General features: G+C 31.9%; 1 long non-coding RNA gene across 4 annotated transcripts; it reads right to left on the bottom strand.

Annotated features, from left to right (window-relative positions):
* Window positions 1-1401: 1401 nt before the first annotated feature.
* Window positions 1402-16304, bottom strand: LOC143232539 (uncharacterized). Of its 4 annotated transcripts, XR_013017579.1 has the most exons (6): window positions 15750-16304; window positions 15083-15170; window positions 9450-9540; window positions 5366-5533; window positions 2391-4434; window positions 1402-2332 (listed from the first exon to the last, which is right to left on the bottom strand). It is a non-coding gene; the product is annotated as an uncharacterized LOC143232539 (long non-coding RNA). The 4 variants fall into 4 exon arrangements; XR_013017578.1 differs by having other exon boundaries at window positions 1402-4434; window positions 15750-16222; XR_013017580.1 differs by having other exon boundaries at window positions 1402-4434; window positions 5366-5528; window positions 15750-16071.
* Window positions 16305-24753: the final 8449 nt, after the last annotated feature.

The following is a 24753-nucleotide window of genomic DNA, read 5'->3' on the forward strand; positions in this document are numbered from 1 at the left end:
TGATACAATCCTTCAAATATCCACTTCATTCTGGACTAACCAACTGCAAGATAAGACCAAAGACAAATATGAAAAGAAAATCCATATTAGAAGAAAATATTAGAGAGAAAATCCATATTAGAATTTTATGTCCCAGTCTTCATGAATGGATTTTGGGACAGGTTAATCTTGTCTTCCAAATTAAGTGCAATAACCTGTAAAACAAAATGTTACAAACACCTTAACCTTCATAAGAATGAAGATAAAAGTGTTACACCATTCTCAATTTATTAGATCAATATAACTTTACAGTGTACTAAGAGTGAAAAGTATACAACTAATTATATGATCCATGTTCACTTCTGTTCTTGCTGATCTAATTATCTTACATATTTTTACTGAGTTGTAATTGTCAATGAAAGCTTTGAATTCACCCACTAAATGTTAAGAAGTAACAGTTTCTTAAGATAAAAGTTTAACATGGAATTTTTAAAGAATCTTCTAACCAGAGTTAAAATATACAAACAGATAAGAATGTATTTGCTAACTTGGGTTAACTTACATAAATAGATAACATATTTTCTTTTCAAAGAAAGTTATTTTAGGTTCTTTTATCATCAAAAGCAATAACTTTCAATGAACCAATCTTCTTGAAAGTCGTGTGATTTATATTTGTAAAGGAAGATAAGCCATTTATCAATTAATTTTACAACAATAAAGTCAAAAGAATACATTATATACTTGAAAGAAGCAAAATATCTGAATTACATAAAATACATTTAAACCTTTAGGTCAAGTAAAACAAACTGGTAGGAAATTAATCATCCTTGGCCTTTAACGAATGTAGGAGGACCTTATTTTTATTATTGTTTTACAGATATTTACTTCTCCAATTCTTCCACTGGAAGGTAAGTATTAGAAATATTTCAGTGACACCCACCCAACATTCCAGTTAAAAAAGGGTTGTGGAAATAGTCCTTAAAGGTGGAAGTTTCAAATAGCATTTAAAAAGAGCAGATGACGAATAATTATGATCTTATTTTTTCTCATGCTTATTAAAAGTTTTTGTTTCCCTCTGAATAATTATCATTAGTCATATCATCTAGGTGACTTTCAAATGTGCTTTTTAACTTATATTTATATGCTAAATTCACTTCCATTCCATTTCATTTATACTGCAACAGACTGTAAATGGAAACATTTTTCACATTCCTCTTACTTGACTTTCAGCTTGTATGCAAACATGTCTGCTTATTGGTCTGTCATAGTTGTTTGGATTTTTCTCAATGCTTACAACTAATTTATCCACCTTTTCTTAAGACCAATTTGGCCTAAAAATTTAGAGATCATAAAACCACATTAACCAGAAAGAGCCTTAAGAAGCAAAGAGAACAGTCAAACAAAACTGAATCACTGATATTTGAAAGTACAAATATTTAATAAACATAAAAATAACCTTACAGTTGACAAAAACTGATAGGGAAAGAAAATTAAGTGTAAAATATTTCTTTTCTGAAGAAGTTGTCAAAACACTTTATAAGTATATATAATTAATACTTGACTATGTAATTTCCACATATTTAAAGTTTTAGATTTCAAAATAATTAAGTTAAAGCATTTCCAGGACACTTGTTATAATAAAGCTAAGGATTTTTTCTTACTTAACTTACTTCTTGTTATCAACTGTACAGACTTAGCTTTGAAACTAATTGTATAGAAAAAACAAAATATTTAACTTGCAAACTCATTTCAGGTTTTATTTCTCCTTTGTATTCATTTTATATTCAGATAATTCTGTTAAGTGAGAAAGACCAAAGAACAGAAAATATTAACTATGAATGAACAAAGTTCATTAATACATAAATTCTTATAGGACTATAAACAGATGTTTAAGAAAAATTTACATGAAGTTATATTTTTTTCAAGAATATACCAATAATGGTAAGCATATATTAATTATTAAATCCACTACCTAACTTCCATGTATGGTGTTACTAATTAAATACTGAAGATAAAATGTGTGTAATATTAGTCTTCATTGTAAGAACAGAATACATCTCACTCACCATGTCTGGTGACAAACACTTTATGTTGGTTAACCTAGACAGATACCAAATATATGAAGTAAGTTCATGGATTTTGGTATTTACAGACACCTACATTGAAGAATTATCACACAATGTATATCATTTACATTACTACATTCACCTAAGCTTATTTTAACTTAAATATTATAAGTTATTGATGCATATAGATGTTTAAAAGTTTTTTCTTATGTTAAACAAATATTTTGAAGTATCAAAATATCCTTTAATTATCTTATAATGTCATTTACATTACAGAAGCTATATACCTATCTTTTACATTACAGAAGCTATATACCTATCTTTTACATTACAGAAGCTATATACCTATCTTTTACATTACAGAAGCTATATACCTATCTGTCCTAACTCTAATAGTAATTAAATATCTTAATGTATTAAATAATTCACCAAACTATACATCAAGTAATATGTAAAATATTTTAAAAGATTCTTAAATGCACAGACTAAAACGTATCTAAGCATTTCAGATCATACTGAAAGTTTTAATGTCATCCTAAGTTTTCCTGATGTTAAGAGTTCATTATGTGGAGGTCAAGCTAGTGATGGCTAGTCTGGTATTTAAATCTATATTCTAAAGTATGACCAAGCATTGTTAATTTTCAGTTGATGGAATTGGTTTGTACCATACCAAAGTGGTTTTGTAAGAAACTGTTAAATCTCTAGATGGTAGTTAATAAACATGTTAAGGTTGTCATCGATATCTTAGTTCTTTAAAGAAGTTAAGTGTAGGTAAAATCATTCTTCTCAAAAACAAACAATGTTTCTTCAAACAAAACTTTATGGTTGTGAAGCTTTAGCTCAGTGGTTCTCAACCTTTTTGAATCCATGGAACTCTTCTGGCATCAAAATTATATCACGTAACCCTCTGTAGCATTCATCACAAAAAATGTTAGTACAATATTAGCAGGTGTTTGTACCCAGTCTCACTCACTAATTTAAAACAATGCATTGACTTGTTGTTATATTGTGTCATTATGAAACCTGCTACATTAATAAAGAAATATGATGTAGTTGGATAACAAATATGAGACTAGTATCTTTTATGTATTAGAATATCTGGAACTCTTGCATTTTGCAGAACTCCAATATCTCAAGGAACCCGAGGACTCTGTGCAACCTCGGTTCACAAGTACTACTTTAGTTTATAGTCTAGCCAAAGCCTAAAGATATTCATGATCTGGTTTCTGCTTTATTCTTTTAAATTAACTAATTACATTTCTGATGAATTTAACCCAAATTTTAAGATGATCAGCTTAAGAAACAAATGGCTAGTCACAGCTTAGCTGTTCATCTGAGACCTTCTTAATTGAAATTATGTTCTATATCCTATTTTTGTGTAACTAATGTTCTATGATCATAAAGTGGTCAACATTTCTGTAACTGTAATATGAGATGTTTTTTCGTGTAACTCTAAGAGACCTATGAAGATGGTAATGGCATGGTCCTCTCATAATAAGTTAATATACTGATCTAAGTGTAACACAAAAATCTAAAAAACAGTAATTTTCTGTACATTAGAAAGTTATACTAGAGTTACATTGGATTTATATTTTATTATGAAGTTATCTTTGCAATTTTAATAAGAGATTTTACAGTGATTTTAAATTTTGATTTTATGTATTTTAGAGCACAAAAATATTTAAAGACAAGGTTTAAAATTTAAATTTTATTGTTTTTAAAGCAAGAATAAGATCTGAAGAGCAGTGAAAACTACAAAACCAGTTCTTTCATGATCAAGTAATTTTAAATAAAAATTGAAAAAAAGCATAAAACAAGTTATTGTATAATATACACACACACACACATCTACTTAAATATGTGTGTAAATTACACGAACAAATAACAAAAGAAGCGTTTGTTCCCTTATGACTGATTTTTCCATATCATTACACTAATGACTTTGACTGAAAAACATTCTGTATCACAATGAAAATGGTTTCTAAGTAAACCAGCAAGACATATTTAATGTAAACCTTGTTTTGTTTTCAATATATTATATATATTTACACACAAATATACATTTTCAGGAATGTAACACAAGACTTCCTAATGTAGCATGTTTGACTGTACAGTTCCAAAATGTATTTCAAAAATAGTAGATATTTTTTTAAATACAGCTGAACCAAAGACTTCCTTGATGAAGCTAGTTCACTACAGTTCTGAAGTGTGTTCAAAGCTTGATTAACTACGAGCACAACTAGAACAATACATGAAGACAAGCTTCCTTATACACAGGATCAGATAATTCTGTCAGCTGAGTTACTTTATTCATTTTAGATGACAGGTAAATAAGATGTTCCTTCTTCACAAGGCCCAAGGTTTGGGATTTACTCAGGCCAAAAATATCCTGTTTTAGAAAATAATAATGTCAATAACTGTTTTTTAAATAGAGGTACAGGCCATCTGTTACTACAATAAATCATAGAAGAAACAATTCGTGCTTTCAATATTTTTGAAAACTGTATATGATCTTGAATGATACTTATAAAAACATGGTAATTATAGTACCTTTACATTTAGATAAAAATATAAATAGTATTATTGTGCACTGTAAGCCTGAACAATATCCTTTACAAATGAACATTACATTCTGTATATTCCCTGTGAGACTGAAAGTTAATAAAGACTGCCTTTTATATGGCATAACTAAAATCACAAAAATTAATTAGAGCATAGAGACATATGCTCCACAAACCTCTGTTCCCATAAGATCTATTCTAGATGTTAATTGACTGACTGATACAGGATCAGCAAGGACAACTATTCTTTAACTTACAAAAGCAGGATTATAAGAGGCTTGATTAATACTTTATTAACACAGTGATGAGAGTTAATACATACAGAAATAGCAGATGATTCTTTCAAACAAAAAAAATGTTATGGTACAAAAGACTCTTTCTCACAGAATAAAAATGAAGTAAACGTAGAAAGAAACAATTTCATCAATGACCACTTCTGATAAAAATAAAAGAAATTAAGATACTGATAACATGCTCAAAGAGGAAACGTATTTTTTCTGAAAGACAAACTAGTAAAATTCAGAAAACTGTATTTAAAATAAATACAGTAAATATTAAAAACTGTTTTTACAATGATAGAGAATTTATATTAAGAAATTAAAAATTAGTAATTATTTCTATGTTACCATTTGAATAAAAATTAAATATATAATGAAACACACAGTTCTCATACATTTTGTCATCCTCAAACTTTGATAATTTATATTATGCCAATATAATACAATGATATAAGCCTGCAAATGATTGGAAATATCCTACCAATTTTGTGTAATTATCATCATAAGAATATAAGGATATAATAAAGGCTTTATCAGTTCTTTTTCTTCCTCAATTTCAGATGTTAACATGAACAACAATGATTTCCTATAGTCCTCAGCATCAGTAAAAACTATTCAGCCAGAAATATGACACAGAACACCTTCTGCACTAGGAAAAAAATTACATGTGATAATTAAATTGGAAAGTCTAAATAAATACTGTAGCCCATAATATATTAATAACTTTATCAAAGTTCCAGAAATTTGTGGTTATCAAACTCAACAATGTTAACAAATTAGTAGATTACAGATTGTAAACTTATACCAAACAAAATTTCTGAATTGTAGGATTTTTCAAACTGCTAGTGGAAACTTCCAGTACATATTGTGAACCTATGCATAAATAAATATACCCCAGATACTTTTTGTAAAATAAAAAGCTTGTGACTGAAAGAACTAATGCTAACTTTAAAAGTTCCACCTAAATCATACTGCCTGTTGAAATAATTTTTATTACATTAACATGCAGAAAACAACAACAGAATCAGATGTTTAAAAATAAGGGCCTGTATAATTAGTTATTAAACATTTAACAATGACTACGACAATTTTCTAATCATAACTTTCAAACTGGAAAAAGGAGTTACATGTAATCCTTTTCTTGAAAAGCTAGCAATCAAATTCAGAAAAGTTACCCATTTTACTCCATCTCCAAGATCTATTACCTCACACAAAACTGGAATTTCTCGCATAAGCCAAAAACTTTGAAGAAACTTCCACCTCTACATGTGCTTACGTGCACAACATAAATCCTCTACCAATAAGAGTGAAATATGACTTCAATGTGTGGTATACCTGCATTAGAATAAGCACATGATCACAAGCTTAGTACTGTCTGTGTTCAGATGTGTTTTTAAAATTTATAGTCAACTTTATTGACTGCCTTTCTTTCTTTTGTACAAAACCGTTTTTGCCCATGTTATACTTTTGTTTCATCAACTTCATTGCAACGTTGTTTTCTATAGCATTAAATTTATACTTTAGACTTTTTTTGAGATCCTATACCACTTAAGATATTTTTTAAAAAGTTCCAAAGGCTAGACGTTCCTTTTTAGGAATTTTTCCAACTCATTCAATGGTAACTAAAATTACTTTATCTGTTTATGGACCAGATATTTATCTGTTCACCTTTCAGCTCATTTAATAGAGGACAGTCTTTCGTGAGACAGGTCTTGGATATCACTCTGTGGCGAGATATTTTCAGTGTCATGGATAACCTCCACAACCTTACTGGGATGTGATAAACCACAGTGTACCAACAAATTCACTGATAATGTTCCTGCTTTCATGAATGAGGTGGTTGATTCCTTTCTGCTTATTTCTTCTCCAGTTCAAGTCCTTAGTCTCTTTGTTTTTCTACCTTCTGTGAGGCCAGCTTTTCTGCTTCTAGCCTTTGTTTCTAGCTCTTCACTCCATAAGGATATAATAAGGAAGAAGTAATTCCTTCTTCTCTGTTTGATATACAGGTTTATGGTATTTTATCTTCTTTTTTTACCTGTAGATTACAATACCCCTTTTTGTTGTTTTATTTCAGGGGCTCTTTATGTCCCACCTCTACATTGTCACATTTTTCTTGCCCTACTTGTCTTTGTGACTCCTTTGGTAGAGAATCAGGTCTTGTGTCCTTTTTTTTTTCTGCTTGAAGTATTCCTCCTTCTCCTTCTTTGTCTTTACTATTAAGCCCTCTGTTCATTTTTGTATATCTTTACCCTAATCCTTTACTCTATCTCTGCCATTCTCTTATTACTTGAAGCTCTTATTTAGAATTCCAGCAGCTTTGATGGGGGGCATTGTTTCCATTCCTTCCTCATCTTTCTCTAATTTCTCTTTCTCTTTGTGTTTGGGATTTTCACAGTTGGTATCTATATCCCTTCTTCTTATATCCAGAACCTCCATCTTGCCCATATGCTTCAAAACCTGGTCTTTTAGGTCTTCCCAACTCCCAGCCCTGGATTTTGGCTACTTGCCTTCAACCTTTTCATTCTTCTCTCCTGTACAACAAGTTGTTGCAGCTCTTAGAGGTGATTCTTTGTTGAAACTGATCTTGGATTCTGCTTCCCATTACTGCTCACCTCTTCCACCTTACCCTCCTGTCTTTTTTTCTCTACAGTTCTACATATTCTTTCTCATTATTTCTCTATTCTCGTTCATGCTCAACCCTTTTTTCTCATCATCATTTTCCCACTGATATTCTGCTTCTCCATCAACTTTAGGACATGGTATCCTTTCTGTTGGCAGCAGAACCTTCTCTCACCCCATTCAGGATTTTATTTTCATCTTTATGCAATCAGAGGTTTGGTGTTTGGGCTTTGGTTTGTCATCTGTGGATCACTTTCTTGCTGTTCCTCAATTCCACTTAGCTAATTTATTCAGTTTTCAAATGGCCTTCTTTCATGAGCTGCATTTATCCATGAAAGGTATGTCAATTACTCTCCTTCTTTTCCATTATAATATGGTTGTATGGCATTTGCTGGCCCTGTTTCAATAAGAATAAGTGATTGCTACCTCCTCTCTTATTCAAAAAACCTCTCCACTGGGCTGGCCAGTCCAATTCTCCAAGTCTATTTTGACTCCTTCTCAGTTTCCTGTCCACATGGAGGCCTTCCATGCCAATTCTCTCTCACATTTAAGGAATTGTGATTCCCTAGGAGCACTGATTCTTCTCAATTATGTACACTTGTCCCCTTCAGTGAGCTCTATAGGATGATTAGAAGACATCTTGTGATCATTTATCTGTCCTTGTATTTCTACCTTCCTCTCTTCATCCCTTAGTCATAGTAACTTAATTGCTTCAACACAAACTAGAGTCATACTGTTATCCACCTGTGTGGGCTCATTTTGCATCTTTATACTAGTGCCTCTCTTTCTAGTTGAGCCAGTTCTTAAAACTACAACTCTCTTTACTGATTGCTCTCCAAAGAAGCATTCTCTGCATATCAACTTTCTGGAGATGACTGTGGCTTATTGGTCTTGCCCTCTTTGGTTGTTACATCAATCAACTGCCAGAACAGTACCCACTTTTTGGACCTGTGCTTTCTCTCTCTGAACTTCCTTTTGTGGGCCTACATTGTTGTTATTGCCTTATGGCATCTCACATCTCTGGAGTTTAAATATCCTAGTGGATCACTTCTCCCATTTTGATGGAATTTCTCCAACAGAGTGGTCCTTCATTCTTGAGTCTTCTATTGGATTCATTCACAATTTGGAACCCCCCTCATATTGATGCTTTTAAGACTCCAACTTTGGAGATGTTTCTTTCATCAATCTCAGCTGTCCTTTTTTTTTTCCTTTCAAGGTGTCATTTTTTGTCTTCATATATGGAACTTGTCAGGTCCATTGCAAAACATACAAGATTTTTCTGCTGTAGTGTGTTTTTTTCTCTCATTGATGTAGGTCTTCTACTCTCATTCTTTATCACCAAGTATGATGTGCAAAAGTCAAATACTTACCATAGAAACATTGGGAGAACTGGAAGCAACATAAAAGAAAAGAGACAAAGAACAAACCTCCAACCAAAGTGAGTGATGTAGTACTAGGCAACTGGAGTAGGAAAGAAAAAAATTAATGAAATCACTCTTGTTTTGAACATACAGCAATAGCAAAATATGCATCGACTTAAGTTATGAGTAAGCAGCTGTGGTGCAATAACATTGATGGAGAGTAGTCACATACTACTATGTACAAGTTCAATAGTGGCACAAAATTGGTAGGGTATATAGGCTGGTAAACTTTGTGTGAGAAGAGGTAAGACCATATAGGAATATTATATGAACAATAAAATGAGAAAGCTTAAATTTTTTCAGATTATTTGTGTTCCAGATTTAATTACAAAAACTTATTTTATAAATTAAATTTTACAGTATGTACATATATACAAAGCAAACTGTCACAAAAATAAAAAATATATATTTATTACCTGCACAAACAATGAGATTAAAACAACTCATCATCTAAATAAACTAAAAATGTGACAAATTTATTCTTATCTTTATTTTAAAAAGTTATGATAATTCAAAACTGCTCACCTCCACAGCTTTTGGTGACCTGGAATGAATGATTAGAGCTCCTGCAGCTTCATACCATACAGCTGCATTGCTTGATTTCAACAGGCCATATCTACTTAGGATAAAATGGGATATCTCAGCAGAATTAACATGGCAGACGTATAAATGCAACAGAAGAAGAATCTGAAGACATACAAATTAACAGCTATGCATAAAATTTATCAAATGTTAAATACTTCCATTTTAAACTAAGCACAAATGAAGATTATTTTAATTTTACATTATATAGTTTGCAGAAAAATCCTAAACTAATGATGTTTGGTTCCTCTGACATCAACAGATACAAAGGCATAGAAGTTGACAGTACATCATTCTAAACTTACACTTGTGAAACTAACCATCCACTCATCCACTAGTTATCCCTTCACAGAAACTACTACTGATGACTATTGACCTGATTTTACAACCCAGTTACATGGGACTTTTGAACATGTCAGTGTTTTGATCCACTAATAATGTAGTTAGACTCTTACATAGTAACCTGAAGTTGTGTTACAGATGTCAAATGAAACATCACCACTAAACTGTACCTTTAAAAACAATTTTACTAAGATTTATTTCAGTGATTTCAGTGTTTCTTCTGGAAGTCATGATTTATACATTTGAAACAAAAACAAACATTTTTTTACCAAAGAAAAAAATATTTTGTCAAATCTTTTGGCATTTCTTCATAAAAATATAATCTGAACATTTCCTACTTGGCATATCACTCATGTTGAGATAATCATGCATGCAGTTTTTCCATATTGATCAAATAAATTGATAATCAAATAATGAAAACATTTCATAATAGAAATTATAAATACCTGATTAGACAGTTTATTTAAATAAACTTGAACAACACAAACATAAAAATAATCTAATCCACTATTTGGAAAACGTCTGTATGTATGTATATGCTAATAACTGGTAAGCCATATGGACAATATTTAACCAAACCAGGCATATACCCCTAAGGGCCCCAAGAGAATGAGAATTGGAGAGATCACCATATAGATCTGAACCCCCTATAGTACCCCATTGGGTGTATCTATAGCTTTTCTGTGCATTGTGCCCTCCTATAACTGGTGAACCTCCAGACCAAAATGGAAAGAAATGAAACTGAATTTTATAATCTTTTGTTCGAGATTACACAAAATAAATGTTAAAAAATTATAGAATACCAATTGTAAAATTTGTTGAAATGTTTGAATTAAAACAAGTAAATATATATTAAGATAAAATATATATTGTAAATACTCAAAATGTACTCCGAGTACATTTACTCATGCAAAGTAAATATGCAGGAGTTTATTAGCACCTAATAATTACATATATTCTCATACCACTACACATGTATCGCATTACATTACACAAACATTCTATTAATAATAACTTATATTTTCTTCTTATATTTTGTGCAATTACTTGAACAAAGCTTGAATTACCAAACTATAATGCATGATGCAACATGATTCTGGTTGTGTTACTTACTGTGAACATGCAACATCACCATATGCTGAGTAGTCAGGGCCAGATTATGTGCTAGCACTGTGACTTTGTCTACAAAATATGTCTAATCCCCAGGTTTATTGCTGTTCAATTTAAAATAGTTTACCAAATTTAGTCTAGTTCAGTTGTGCAAAGTCTTAATCAAATTTAATTTTCATATATCATATTTATTATGCTATTAATTTATCTTTTACAATGACAAAACTGATGTTTTATATAATATAGGCTACAGGTAATTAATTTTAATAGAATACATATAATGATTTCTGTAATTTGTATATTTCAACTTGGAGCCCATTAAAGCCTTGCAAATATTTATAATTAATTTATTTAGAAATGGGACTGTTAAGAATTTAGAAACTGAAGGCATACTTATAAGAACATCAGGGCTTAGTGATCAATACTTAATTATTGATTTCTGATATATATTTTACTTATTGTCACAAATTGCATTAATAGCTTAAAGTTACATAATTATACAATATTATTTTCAAACAACAAAACGTAAGAATTTTATTTGCTTTTATCAATCAATATTGAACAAATTTTTAAAACTGTTTAATTATGTAATGCTAAATTTTATATTCAAATTTAAGTCGTTAACTTTTAATGTTTTACAAAAGTTGTAATATAATTTTTAATAAGCATTATGAATATAGTAAGCTAGGTCATGCAAGGTACCTTTTTATTTTATCAAATAAAAAAAATGTTCATTATTTTAAAACTAAAGTAACATTTAAAAATGATAAAAGGTTTTTTAAAAATTTTATATGCAGACAGTAATAGAAGGATGAGAGGGTGAGTGCATATAATTTATAATGCATTTATACTTCAACAGTGCATTTGTCAACAGTACATAACTATAAATATGTCAATACTGTTTAATCGTGTAAACATTTAGTATTCATAAATAATTTAGGTGACTATTAAAATTGTCATATTTGTATTGGTGTTTTAATTGTTAAGGAAATATATTTACTATTAAAGTATTATTCTTCAGCATTGTTATTTGCATAATAATTCTAATTTGATATAAAGAATTTATGCAACTCTACTTTGTTCATTTCAGGTAGCCTAAAGTGTTTGATTGTTATAAACATCATCACAAAAAAGGCTGAAAAGGCAAAGATGGGAAAACATAAAAAATGTATGTCAAACTCAATCCTCACTTTTATGAAATGCTATTCAAAAACACATAAAACTGAGCTTAAACAAGAATAATCTGAGAGCAGACAGCTGATGAAGGAGCTTCTGAATTGAGAGAAAGAAGTTTCATATCAATACGTACTTGGTGATCACCAGTCAACAACTTATTGATATTAATGAGGGAAGACAAGCCTATATCAAGATCACCATAATCAACTGACTGAAGTTGAACTATTTTGCAGAGCACAAGAATTGGTTACAACAAGATTAATTGGTGGATGAATTCAGAGACGTTATGAAGTATGATGATGATTTTACATTTCCATGTGCTTACATCAGCATTTTGAATACAAATTGTGAGGTAGAACAATAACTTTCAACACTAAATCATGTGGAAAGCTGTCTTCATTCAATGATAATACAATCCCACTTGCCATAACTTGTTTTACTTGCTAATGGACCAGACATTGTACACCCTCTCAACTTTAGTAATATAATATTGAGATTTACTCACCATAAATCATGACAAGTTAAACTGTGAAAGAATGCATTTGTTATGTTACTTTTGAGTGTATAAATTTGGTACTAGAAGTAACTGAATTCAAGTATAGTTGTAATTCTGGTTTTGAATATATTTTATAAATATATGTTGTGTTTTTCTTATGTCCTATGCCCTATAATAAGATTACAAAATTGTAAATAATAACATGTATGTGTATTTTCTGAATAAATAGTTTTGAAATAAAATTGGAATGAAATACATAATAGTATATAAGAATAATAATTCAATCTAACCTGTGCCTTGGTCTATGAAACCTTTAATACAGCCCTAGCTGAGCTGTGATCTATAAATACTTAGCCTCCAAGTTAAGTAAATAGTGTAAAACTAAATAATCACAGCACTAAATTTAAAGTAGTAAAAAAAATTAATTTGATGAAACTGATTATGAAAAAATACAAAAACTCAAAAGAAACTCACAGTTTATTTTCAGAATGATAGATCTTTTGAAGGAAATCATAATTGTCATTGGGTTATTTTCCATCATACATTAACAATGTTTAATTGAATTATTCTCAAGTTATGAGATCCTACATCCAATATGGGTTATTAAAAATCACAATGGATTAAATAAATTCACAAGAAAGCAATTTTACCTGGAAAAATCTGTAGACATTTTAAAATGATTCAAGATATGTTAAAGTATTACTTACATGATTTTTTCAAATTGGACAGTAAATTTACCATTACATCCCTGAATCCATTCTGTATAATTTTGAAGTTTTTCCACATAGTTTATGAAGGCACAAAACACAATCAGTAGTACATAAAAGCTAATATTATACTATATACCAATGCTCAAATATTTAAATTCCCTCATAATCTATTCACAAATACAACATCAATCACCTACTGTTAACTTATTATTAAAACAATGCAGACTATAACCTTGCACATTACCCTGAATTGAAAATACATTAAATTGTTTTATAATTCTGTTTAAGATGGCATAAGGAGTAAAATACTAGTACCCAATGTTCAAACTAATCAGCCACATTGAACATACAATGATAAGATAAACAGAAGCTCATATTATAGATAGGCTCTACAGTACTTAAGTGAAGGACTTCTTCAAATGAACATACACAAAGTGAGGTAACATAAGGCTCACTCTTGATCTACATTTATGAAAAACATAAAAACCTTTTTCTTAAAAGGCATATTGCAGTATGTTTCCACAAAGGATGTACAAGTTTTAGAGTATCAGAAAATAAGTTTCTAAACAGACCAAAAGTAAAAACATACTGTTGTAATGTTCTTTTGTTGGTCAGCAATGGCATATTATCTGTGATACCACATTTTCCAGTGGTAAACCAGCCTTGGTTGGGAGAATGAAAACAAACTGTTTTATTCAATATAAAAATATTTGTGTCTTATCCATTATTAAAATAAACATCTAATTACTGCAGTTTTGAAAAAGCAGTGACAGATGATGTAACGTACATGAGATATAGCCACTGTTGATCACTGTGCCAGTATTGATTATATGTCTTGTCTATGGTGATTGGTGCAATGAAGACAGTTCAGCGTGCGTGAAACACCATGGAAGTATATCACTTATGAGTATTGTATAAAGTAAGATAACAAATACCACATGGTGTTAACTTAGTATTATTTATTATGCTAAATGCTAATTTGCTTTTAGTTATGCATTTTTCATGATGATTTTGAATATTTCATATTTTTCAATTACTGTTCTACAAGTGTGTGTATAAGTATATACAAGTGCAATAAACCAAAGTTACTGGCCAGATCACACCAATTATTGAAGCATATTTACTAGATTTTCATGAAGTCAAACTTAAAACTTTACAGGCCTACTTGCTTGAGTTTAATGCCATATGCCCGCTAGCTAACATATGAATCAAAACATTAAAAATATAGCTTATAATAACAACACTTTTTTAAACCATGTTTTACACATTTTTAATATACAAGTAAAATTTTTTATTTTAAATTCAACTACATTTCCCATGTTTTCATGTTAAATTATATCATAAAATATTAAAATTAATTCCCATCTGCTTAATATTTTCCCTTCTTAATATTTTCTTATAAACAGAAAAAATGAAAGGGTAAATCTTTCACAAAATGAAAGGATCGAAACTCTAACATAAATTGCATTTGGAATCATTCATACACCTTATGCTTGCACTTGTTAACAAAATATCTCATTAACTGATTAGAATTTTATCTTCTTTTTAACTTGCAATATTAAACCAATATTACATAGGTATATTTGAAACTGGCAGCAAGAAATATACAGTAATTACTTGTGTTTCAAAAATATCTCATAATACTATTTTCATTCACAATAAGTTACATTTATTTTCCCATTTTGTTTAAATTGTCAGTTGGTATATATAGATAAAAATAAATTAGAAATCACTATACTTACATAATGTAAAAACAGCATTTCTGTACACATTTAGGAACGTCACAATGCAGTGCTGAGCCTCTGATGAATTATTACAATGTTGAGGTTCCTAAAAATATATTAATATACTTATGAATTCTACTCATCACTTATTTCAGGACAATAACTTTTAATTAATTGTATAGAAAGATTTTGGAAATATTTTTACAGAAATGAGCCAACAATATAAAATGTAACTGAACATGAAAAAGGTTTGATTTACTTTGTCTAATTTGAAGTTGCTACTGTATTCCTTTTTCTCCAATGCCTTTTCTATAGAAAAGCAGTTTTTAAGAATACTGGGAGTGCAAAAATATACCTACTTCTTTGATTGTGGATGTAATATTTATATATTAAAACTTAAAATAATGAAACCTGTTTTTTTCATATTTTTTCCTTTCAAATTTTTAAATATCTATTTTCACTGAAATTACTGTAAAATGATTACTGGTGACAAGGTAATCTATTTGAAGTCTGACATACAAATATGTTTACAAGACTCAATTAAAATATCTAATTATTTACTTTTATATTTATAAACCTTTCCAATCTACACTATTCACCAGAACTAGAATAATTGCTTTCTAACCAGTTTTACTGAAACAAGACTAAACAGCTGAGTTTGGGTGAAATGACTCAAACTGCTCACTTAGAACTTGACAGCTTTCTTCATAGGTATGACAGAAAAGCAACAAGCTGTTCCAAATGTCAGAATATTGTATTGTTGTTAAAATTACATCAAATATGCACTAAAGCAGGAGTAAGCAACTGCATGGCCACTGGATAGCACAGTTGTGGCTAGCTCGAATTTAGGAAACAACTTTTTCCATCATTTATTTTTAACGGAATATCGGTAATCAGCAACTGCACTGCCTCACGTCATCGTTAACGTCGCGCATTTCATCACTGCTACAGACTCCGCCCATTTTGCAACGTTTGTTTGGTTTAGACATTTGTTATAAAGTGTACGTTGTTTTGCATGCGTTAGCAAATTGTTCTTATTGTGCAACTCTCAAGTGTTTAAGTATAGTTTGTTTTGAATCCAATAATATAGATAAATGGATAATTCAAAAACGAAAAATACAGATGATGGTGAACACTCAGACAACAGACAGTTTAAATGATTCTAGCATTACTGCCGAAAAAGAGAATGGCGCGTAACTGGAAAAACCTGAAACGAGAATTTAATGAAAGTTGAGAGTTGTAATTTGCAGTGATTGAAGCAAATAATAAGCCAGTGCATCTTTTGTTAACAAGGTTTTTAGGAATAATAAAGTATACAACCTTTAGCGACACTTTAACAATTTTCACAACGAATTTGATGTAAAATTTGCAGTTGAGAGCAAAATTCGTATGAATGAAATTAGATGTCTGAGAGCACAACTTTATGAACAAAAGGGAGGGCTAAAGATATTTTTATCATCGATAGAACTAGTTACGCTAGCTAGCTATATAGTAGTTTGGATTCTAGCTAAAAAAAATCATTTTCTGATGCTGAACTAGTAAAATAAATATTGTGTGTGGTCTTTGAAACTCTCTTGAAGAATTATGATTCAAAAATAAAAGGTGATATTATTTTAAAGGTAAATACAGCAAAACCTGTCTAAAGCGGAATCGCACGGGATCGAGAAAAATTTCCGACTCAAGCAGGTTTTCCGGATTAGACAGTGAACATGCATTTTCTTAATTATATATAATTTTTGAGCGGAACGTCATACTTGTTTGGCTAAAGGGAAGCAAGACGTTTGTGAATAAAGTTATTATGCTGTTTATACTATATTTATTAGAATAAGAACAAAAATAGACATTCAAAATATACACAAGTATACAAAATCTTAAATTTATTTGAAGGTGTCCAATTTCAACTGTTTCGTTTTTTTTTTATGGGCTTTCTCATGTGGTTAAAAGAGAACGCCAATTCTACTACCTTTTCGTGAAGTTCATTTTCCCCCTTCATTTTTGCATACAGTTTAATAACGTTAATATAACGCCCATGTTTGTAATAATATGCTGAAGCATCAATTTTCTGTATTTCATTTTATACACTGTGTAATTTCATTATCTAGTGGCTGTAGAACTGATGTACATGGAGATAGAAAGGCTAAACGAACATTTCAAAGTTTAACTTTTGGGTGACAACTTGCATTATCTAGGAAAAGTAGAAATTCCTATTTTCTTGTTCCATTCTTTTGTTTAATTTGTTCAAAAATTTCTCAAATATAGCACTTGTCATCCACGCTTTATTATTCGCTTTCCATTTCACAGGAAGTTCATTCTTCCTTAAATTTTTGAAACAGCGCGGATTTTCACTTTTATCTATTACTCATGGTTTCTCTAGTTTTCCATCAGCAAATGCGACCGAAAGTAAGTCAATCGCTTTTTCGAACAGCAACCGCAATAATGGCAGTAGAAAAAAGAACAGAGTATATTAATTAACCAATACTTACTGTAACAAAATGTCCGATAATTTATTAATGTATAAACAAATTATTTTTAAATAGAAAATTTATATTTAATCAAAAACAATTCTCTTTACTCAAGTTCTAATCCTATTTGTTGATAGATGAGGTAGGTGAATGATAGTTTTCTGTCCGCGTTACGCAGGTTCCGCCATATAGAGGGCCTTTTGTAAGAGAAATCTTACGATAATGTTGCAAAATTTTGATATTTCCGGCTTGTACAGGTTTCTATCATGTGCAGTTTCTGACATAGACAGGTTTTACTGTAATTTGCAATTAAGTCAAAAAACAATTGTCCGCAGAATGGTAGAGTTAGCGAAAGACATGGACAATCAGTTGTTTGAACAACTAAAAGACTGTTTATATTTTTCTTTAGCACTAGATGAAATAACAGTTGTTAGTAACACTGTACAGTTGATATTTTGGGTTCGATGTGCAACTTTCGATCTACATACAAGTGAGGGAAGAAATGCTTGGCCTTTGTGGATTACGAGATCGAACATGCGGAAAAATATCTGGAACATTTCTTGAAATGTCAAAAAAATTCAATCTATAACGTAAAAAACTGGTTTCTGTCACAATAGACGGTACTCCCGCCATGACTGGGACAAAATTAGGATTTGTTTCTTTTTCGAAGCAGCATTTAATTGAAAATAATGTAAAATCCACGCTGCCATCTTTCCATTGTATTTTGCATAAGGAAAATTTATGTACTCAGATGTCTAAAAGTGATGAATTGAAAAATTTGATGGACATTGTTGTAAATTTGTGAATTATATTAGAAGTGGAAGCTCTCTCATCCATCGACAGTTTGTTGAGTCTGGAGAAAAGCAGTGACTGTACTTTTGATGATCTTACTGATTTTGCAAATGTAAGATGGTTAAGAGGAGGAAAAGTCTTGGAATAATTTACTTCCTTATTTTCTCAAATAAAAGAGTATCTTGTTGAAAAAGGTAAGATTCAAAATTTCCCTGAAATTGAAACTTTGTCATGGCAATGTGATTTGCACTTTCTGTGCAACATGATGACACACTTGAACAATTTCAATACGAAGCTTCAGGGAAGAGGTAAAATAATAAGCGAGCAATCACAGTCTATTCATGAAGTTTAATTAAAGCTAAACCTCCTTGCGGAACAATTACAAAAGAATGATTTGAAACATTTTGCAAATTTGGATAGGTTTCTAGAAAGTAATAAGAACTATGATTTCTCTGACGCTAAAGATGATCTCTATCTAAACTAGATCAAAATCTACCTCATAAATTTGAATCACCTTTCTCCGAATTTGAAAATTTGAAATTGATATTTGAATTTATGCATGATCCATTTTAATTTGACTTAGGAAATTTCTGTAAGGAAATTACATCTTTTTTGTCTTTGGATAAGTGGATTTGAAGACGAGATGCTTACCCTGCAAAGCCTAGAACACATAAAAGGTAAACAAAAATGTTCTGTCTGAGAGATGTGGCTTACTATTCTAACAAATGAGTTTTCCAAATTTAAAGATAGCAATTTCAAAATTATTTTCCATGTTTAGATTCACATGGGTATGTGAGTCAACATTTTCTACGCTAGATTTTCTAAAGTCTAGGTACAGATCTCGGCTTACTGACGTAAATTTACAGGCAGAACTAAGATGTTCGTTGAGTATAGATATTAAACCAAATTTCCCGAAACTTGTTGATTAAACCCCTATCAATTTTCACATTGAAGGTTAGTTGAAATGAAATTATTTTGATCAAACTAACATTTTTCTTTTTTTTTAAATAGTATGTCTAACGTTGTTTTCATTAGCCACAGTTATGGCCACTATGAAAAATAAGCTGCCCACCCCTGTACTACAGACTGGACAACTTCTGAACTTCCGAATTAAACTATTATTGTAGGAACACCAGACTGTTAATTAAAAATGCAGGTTGGTTACCTTGTTCATAGATTTTGCATCCTCATCATATGTGTTCTAGTAAATCATATTATTTTTAGTTCTGTAATACTGTGGAAGAAGTCACTGCAATGAAAATAGATAGATATTTGTAACAAGTTATATTTTTGGGCCCGGCATGGCCAAGCGCGTTAAGGCGTGCGACTCGTAATCCGAGGGTCGTGGGTTCGCATCCCTGTCGCGCCAAACATGTTCGTCCTTTCATCCGTGGGGGCGTTATAATGTGACAGTCAATCCCACTATTCGTTGGTAAAAGAGTAGCCCATGAGTTGGCGGTGATGACTAGCTGCCTTCCCTCTAGTCTTACACTGCTAAATTAGGGACGGCTAGCACAGATAGCCCTCGAGTAGCTTTGTGCGAAATTCAAAAAACAAACAAAAGTTATATTTTATTCATTATTGTTAAAAAAGTTTGGCTAGAATATTTCTTATGCCTACTAATTGCTTAAAATTATTTATATAATATTTTGAGATAACATGAGACCTATTAGTCCATCTTGGCCATTCTATCCTCTCATCTAAACTAAACTAAACTAAACTAAAAGTATTAATAAATAAATAAAAACTTAAAGCCAGCTTTTAACGTTCATATACTTATTAAGCTTTCTCTTAAACTCACTTAAATTTACTGCCCCCACAACATCCAAAGGCTAACCATGCTGTTTGAAAAAATAAAACTGTCTTGGCTGAAGTTACAATTTTCCTGTACTGAAAATGTATTTCTGATAGGTACTTTCCTTTTCTCACAATATTAGTTATTCTCGCTCATTGTTGCCCTCTATATGCAAACTTTTTCTTTATGTATGCCACAAGTCTTTTGCTCCTCACTATTGGAATCAACTATTTCACGAAAAGGAACATAGTATATTATACAGTAATACCCCAGTTAGCACTCAGGATACATTCACAGAACATGGAGTGCTAAAAAAGGTCATTATAAGATTATGTACTCTTTAGATATGTGCAAATACAAATACAATTAGAAAAATAATGAACTTTTATTAAGCAATTTTTTAAGAAAGTCACTAATTGTATTTTAGATAAGGGACCAGACTATGGATCTTCCACAAACCCCAGCTTCTTGATGATGTAGATGTTAAGAGTTGATTGTCTTTTCTTGAGTTTTCTCTCACGAAACAGTTCTCAGTAGCATGATATCATTTCAAGAAAACCTCTGCTCACATTATCTGTGAACTGGTCCATAATATACGTGATTGCTTTGATGCTGTTGTTGAGAAATTCTGTAGTAAGCACTCTCTTTGGTGTTCTCTCTTCTGCATCAGAAGTTCTAGAGTCACTCTGGATGTGTTGCTCTGCTAATCTCAAAGTTTGTCATTGCTAAGACTCTTGTTATGGGTCTGCAGCAATTCCTCAACATTGTTCTTATTAACATCCTCCAGTCCTGCCTCATTGGCCACTTCAACAATGTTTTTAATGACTGATTCCTTGTCAGCTTCCTCCAAGGTGTTGCAAGCTTTTGGCCATAGCTTCTTCCACACTCCGTTCATGCTGTTAGGAGTCACTTCATTCCAGGCTGCACATTTTTCTTCACGGGAGATAAAAGTACAAAAAGGCATCACTTTCAAAAAAAGGCCCATTTCATCCACATTAAAGACAAGTTCAGGAGGATATTTGCCTTACTTGATGATGGCTTTCAGAGTTGCAGGAAATTTCTGGGCTGCATTTCTTCTACACGCACTAGCCACTTCACCAGTGATACATATGCTATGAAGGTTAGTGCATTTTTTGAATCTATCAAACTAACCTCTTCCAGTTGTAAATGTTCCTGATGTATCTTCTTATTCTTCTTGAATATGTGTAAAGATGTTTCTTGCCTTTTCCATTATATTAGTTGGCTTAAGGACATGTTCTGGTGCATTTAATTGTCCACCCAAATACTAGCCTCCTTTCCATTTCTTCAAGCAAATGGCTTCTTGAACGAGTTACTTTTGTTGCAAAAGCTCTTATATTGACTGCATTTATTATAATTGTTCTTATCATGGACATTGCGAAGTTTAAAGAAACACCTATATCAACTTGATGCTCACTAGCTTCCAAATGCTTTAACATTTGCAGTTTCATATCCAATCAAATACTTCAGTGCTCCCAACTGAAGAGTGAACTGCATGTTGATGTCTCACTCTGTGGTATTGATTATCACAAAGTGGAGAATATTACATCATCTATACCTATAGAACACCACTGCCCCATTCTCTACTGAATGGTTATAGCCATTTTTGTTTGGAACCTATTCAGAAGGGTGTCTCTCCAGTCAATCACCCCATTAGCTTGGAACTGGTAAGTAGTAAGGGCTCCCACATTCCACAAGAAGAAAAGGGGAGGGGGTGAAAATTAATTTGAGATTTTGGAGGAACATCATCACCTATGACAATGCACTGGGTGTTCACAAAACCCTATTTTGAAAAGCAGACCATATCAATTTATTTAATCGAGACATGAGATGGATGGGCAGCTATTCCCTTCTGCTTTACCCAAGAAGTACCACAGGTGGTAAGATCCATAATGGACATAATTATGAAACAACAATTACAAGGTAAATACACACTGTACAGCCATGTTGACTCCTGCTTTCTTCTATGTTTAGCATTAAAGAATACCTGGTCAGGCACAACTTGCTACAGAGCAGAATCCATGAAGGACTGTATGGAGTATGGGTCCATGAAATAAAATAAAGCATTAAGAGAAACTTACCAAATCTTAGAGTCACACCAAAGCCTGAAGAACAGCAACAGGTGAAAGGTAAAAATTCATGAAAACCAAAACTGCAGTATAATGTAAGTACTGGAAGATGAATGTGTTAGGGGTGGTCTACACATCCGACTAAAGAATATCCTTCAGAGACAGACAAAGACAGGAAGCAAAGTAAAAGATGTGATGATGGACTTGGTGAGAAGTTACTTTGAATAAATTATAGTGGGAAGGGAACAAGGAGGAATAAGTCAGCTATCAAATAACAAATCCAGCTGGTGAGAATAGAAGTAGATAGATCTCAGGATGAAGAAGACTGCCATGGGATAAAAAGATGGGAAATGGAAACTCAGAAGGAAACCATGGGCATTATAACAATGAAGGATGTGCAGTAAATGTAGAAGTCTATCCAGATTGGGACAAGGGTAGAGATAAGAAATAGGAACAGGTGAAACAGAGAAGTTTTTCAGGAGAAAATAATGATAAAGATAAAGAAGAAGTATGATGATAAATAGGTAACAATGATGGCAAACAAGTCAGACCATTGAAAAACATAGGAAAGGTGAAACATAGAACAAGAGGAATGAAGTTTTAACAGAAGGAAATAGAGAACCACATCAATATTCCACTTTAGAATAGTTGGTTAATGAATCTAGAAAGAAGGAATTAGGTAAGGACAGGTTAAACAAAGACTACAGTAATGGTAAAGACAAAAAGTATGGGGCAATGTTGCCCAATAACCTGAAATAAAAGTGGCCAAAGGCCACTGGTAAAAAAGCCAGGTGAGAAACCCAGTGACACCAGCCACAACATACTGAGCAGCTGGAAATACTTAAGCACGTCATCATGTGTGAAAGACTTTCCAATTTCATTGATAGACGTCCATGGAAGTAAGATATATGATTTAGCCAAATGAAAAGTTGCAAGACAGGAGAAACTAGATTTCCTCACCAAGAACCAGACAAAAGCCAGGAATGACGATGGAGAGTGTGAGCTGTGGGGTGTAGAACTGGTGACAGATTAACTGAAGAGACATTGCTGAAATAGGAGTATGAGGGTAAGCATTGGTAATATCCATCTTAGTCATCCATAAACTTGGTAAATGTGCCCACCAAAGGGTAAGATTAGACTTCATAAAGAAACGAGGAAGGTGAGCAAAGTGATAGGTCTCCAGTCCAAGGTTTTATTGAAAACAAAAAAATATGTTGGAGCAATAACCCAGCAAATTATATACAACAGGTCTGATAGCTTGTTGAGCGAGAAGGATTTGAGCTGCCTCTGATAGATACTGGCAAACAATGGGATCTGGAGGAAAAAGAAAGGAAAAGGGTGCAAGGAAAAAAGTAAGTGAAACAAGGAATGGGATCTTGACTGCTTCCAACAAAACTTGATGAACTAAACATCACTGATGAAGAAAGGCTTGAAGATGAGCTCCTATTGTGTAGTCATCAGAACTATTGATGAGTTATTGTAAGTCATCAAGAAAGGGGGACAAGTAAAGGTTGGAAAGAGGTTAGATGGGAAACCGGAATTGATACTACACTTGGCTGTGGTTGAGATAAACAGGCTTCATATTTTAAAGGGTAGACTGTTACTGGAGTAAAGTCACTCGAGACTACAAAGACTCTGAGATCACATTAAAGACATAGACAGGAAAATTGGACATTGATCAAATTAACAGGGAATTTAAGGCCCACCTCCCAAACTGGTACAACAGAACCTATCAGCTGATGGTCAAGATAAGGACATTTTACACAATGTTAAGTGAGGGCAGACTGATCCAAATTCCTTGAAGGATTAGGCGTATTAATGCCATTATGTAACTGAGAGGCAAATTTTTCAACATGGACCCTAGCATCAGGAGAAGGGGAAAAAAAAAACTAAATAGGGTTTTAGTAAGGAGACATGGGTCATAAGGAATAGGAAAGGCTGAATGGAATCCTCAGGCAAGATATGGGAAATAATGGCAAATTCAGAAGGTGGAAAAAGGCAATCATAATTTTTATCAACATGCACAATTGCAGTAGGTTCAGGAAAAAGTGGGGCAATGTCTGGAGTAAGCTTCAGTCTTCTGGCAAATAAATGTAGATAAATCTCTTGCCATGCCACCTGCATGTGATGCCTGTGATAAAGTACAAGTTGAAATCAAGACACCTGAAGCAATGACATTAACTTAGGAATTCATGCTTTAATAGGCGGCAAAAAATGGATGTCTTAAATAAAGGCAACTAGAATTAAAGAGAAACAATGCCATATTCAAGAAAATTGAATATGTTAAAAATTATAAACACTTTGAGAAATAACTGTTGCATAAACTGGAAACAGACAAAAAGAAAGACTTTGAGTACAATAAGTATGATTTATACAGTTGTTGAAAATGTAACTAGTGCAAAAACCTTACATCAAACATCTAGTACTTGGGCTATATTCTGTCATATTTTTTCACCTCGATGAAGGTGACTACTGTTTTTCACATGTTCTACTTTACCAAATTATATTGTACCTCGATTAAAAAGGCTAAATGCAAACAAATTATAAGCAGGT

This window comes from Tachypleus tridentatus, chromosome 11 (assembly GCF_004210375.1).
Source record: "Tachypleus tridentatus isolate NWPU-2018 chromosome 11, ASM421037v1, whole genome shotgun sequence".
Classification (NCBI taxonomy): Eukaryota; Metazoa; Arthropoda; class Merostomata; order Xiphosura; family Limulidae; genus Tachypleus; species Tachypleus tridentatus.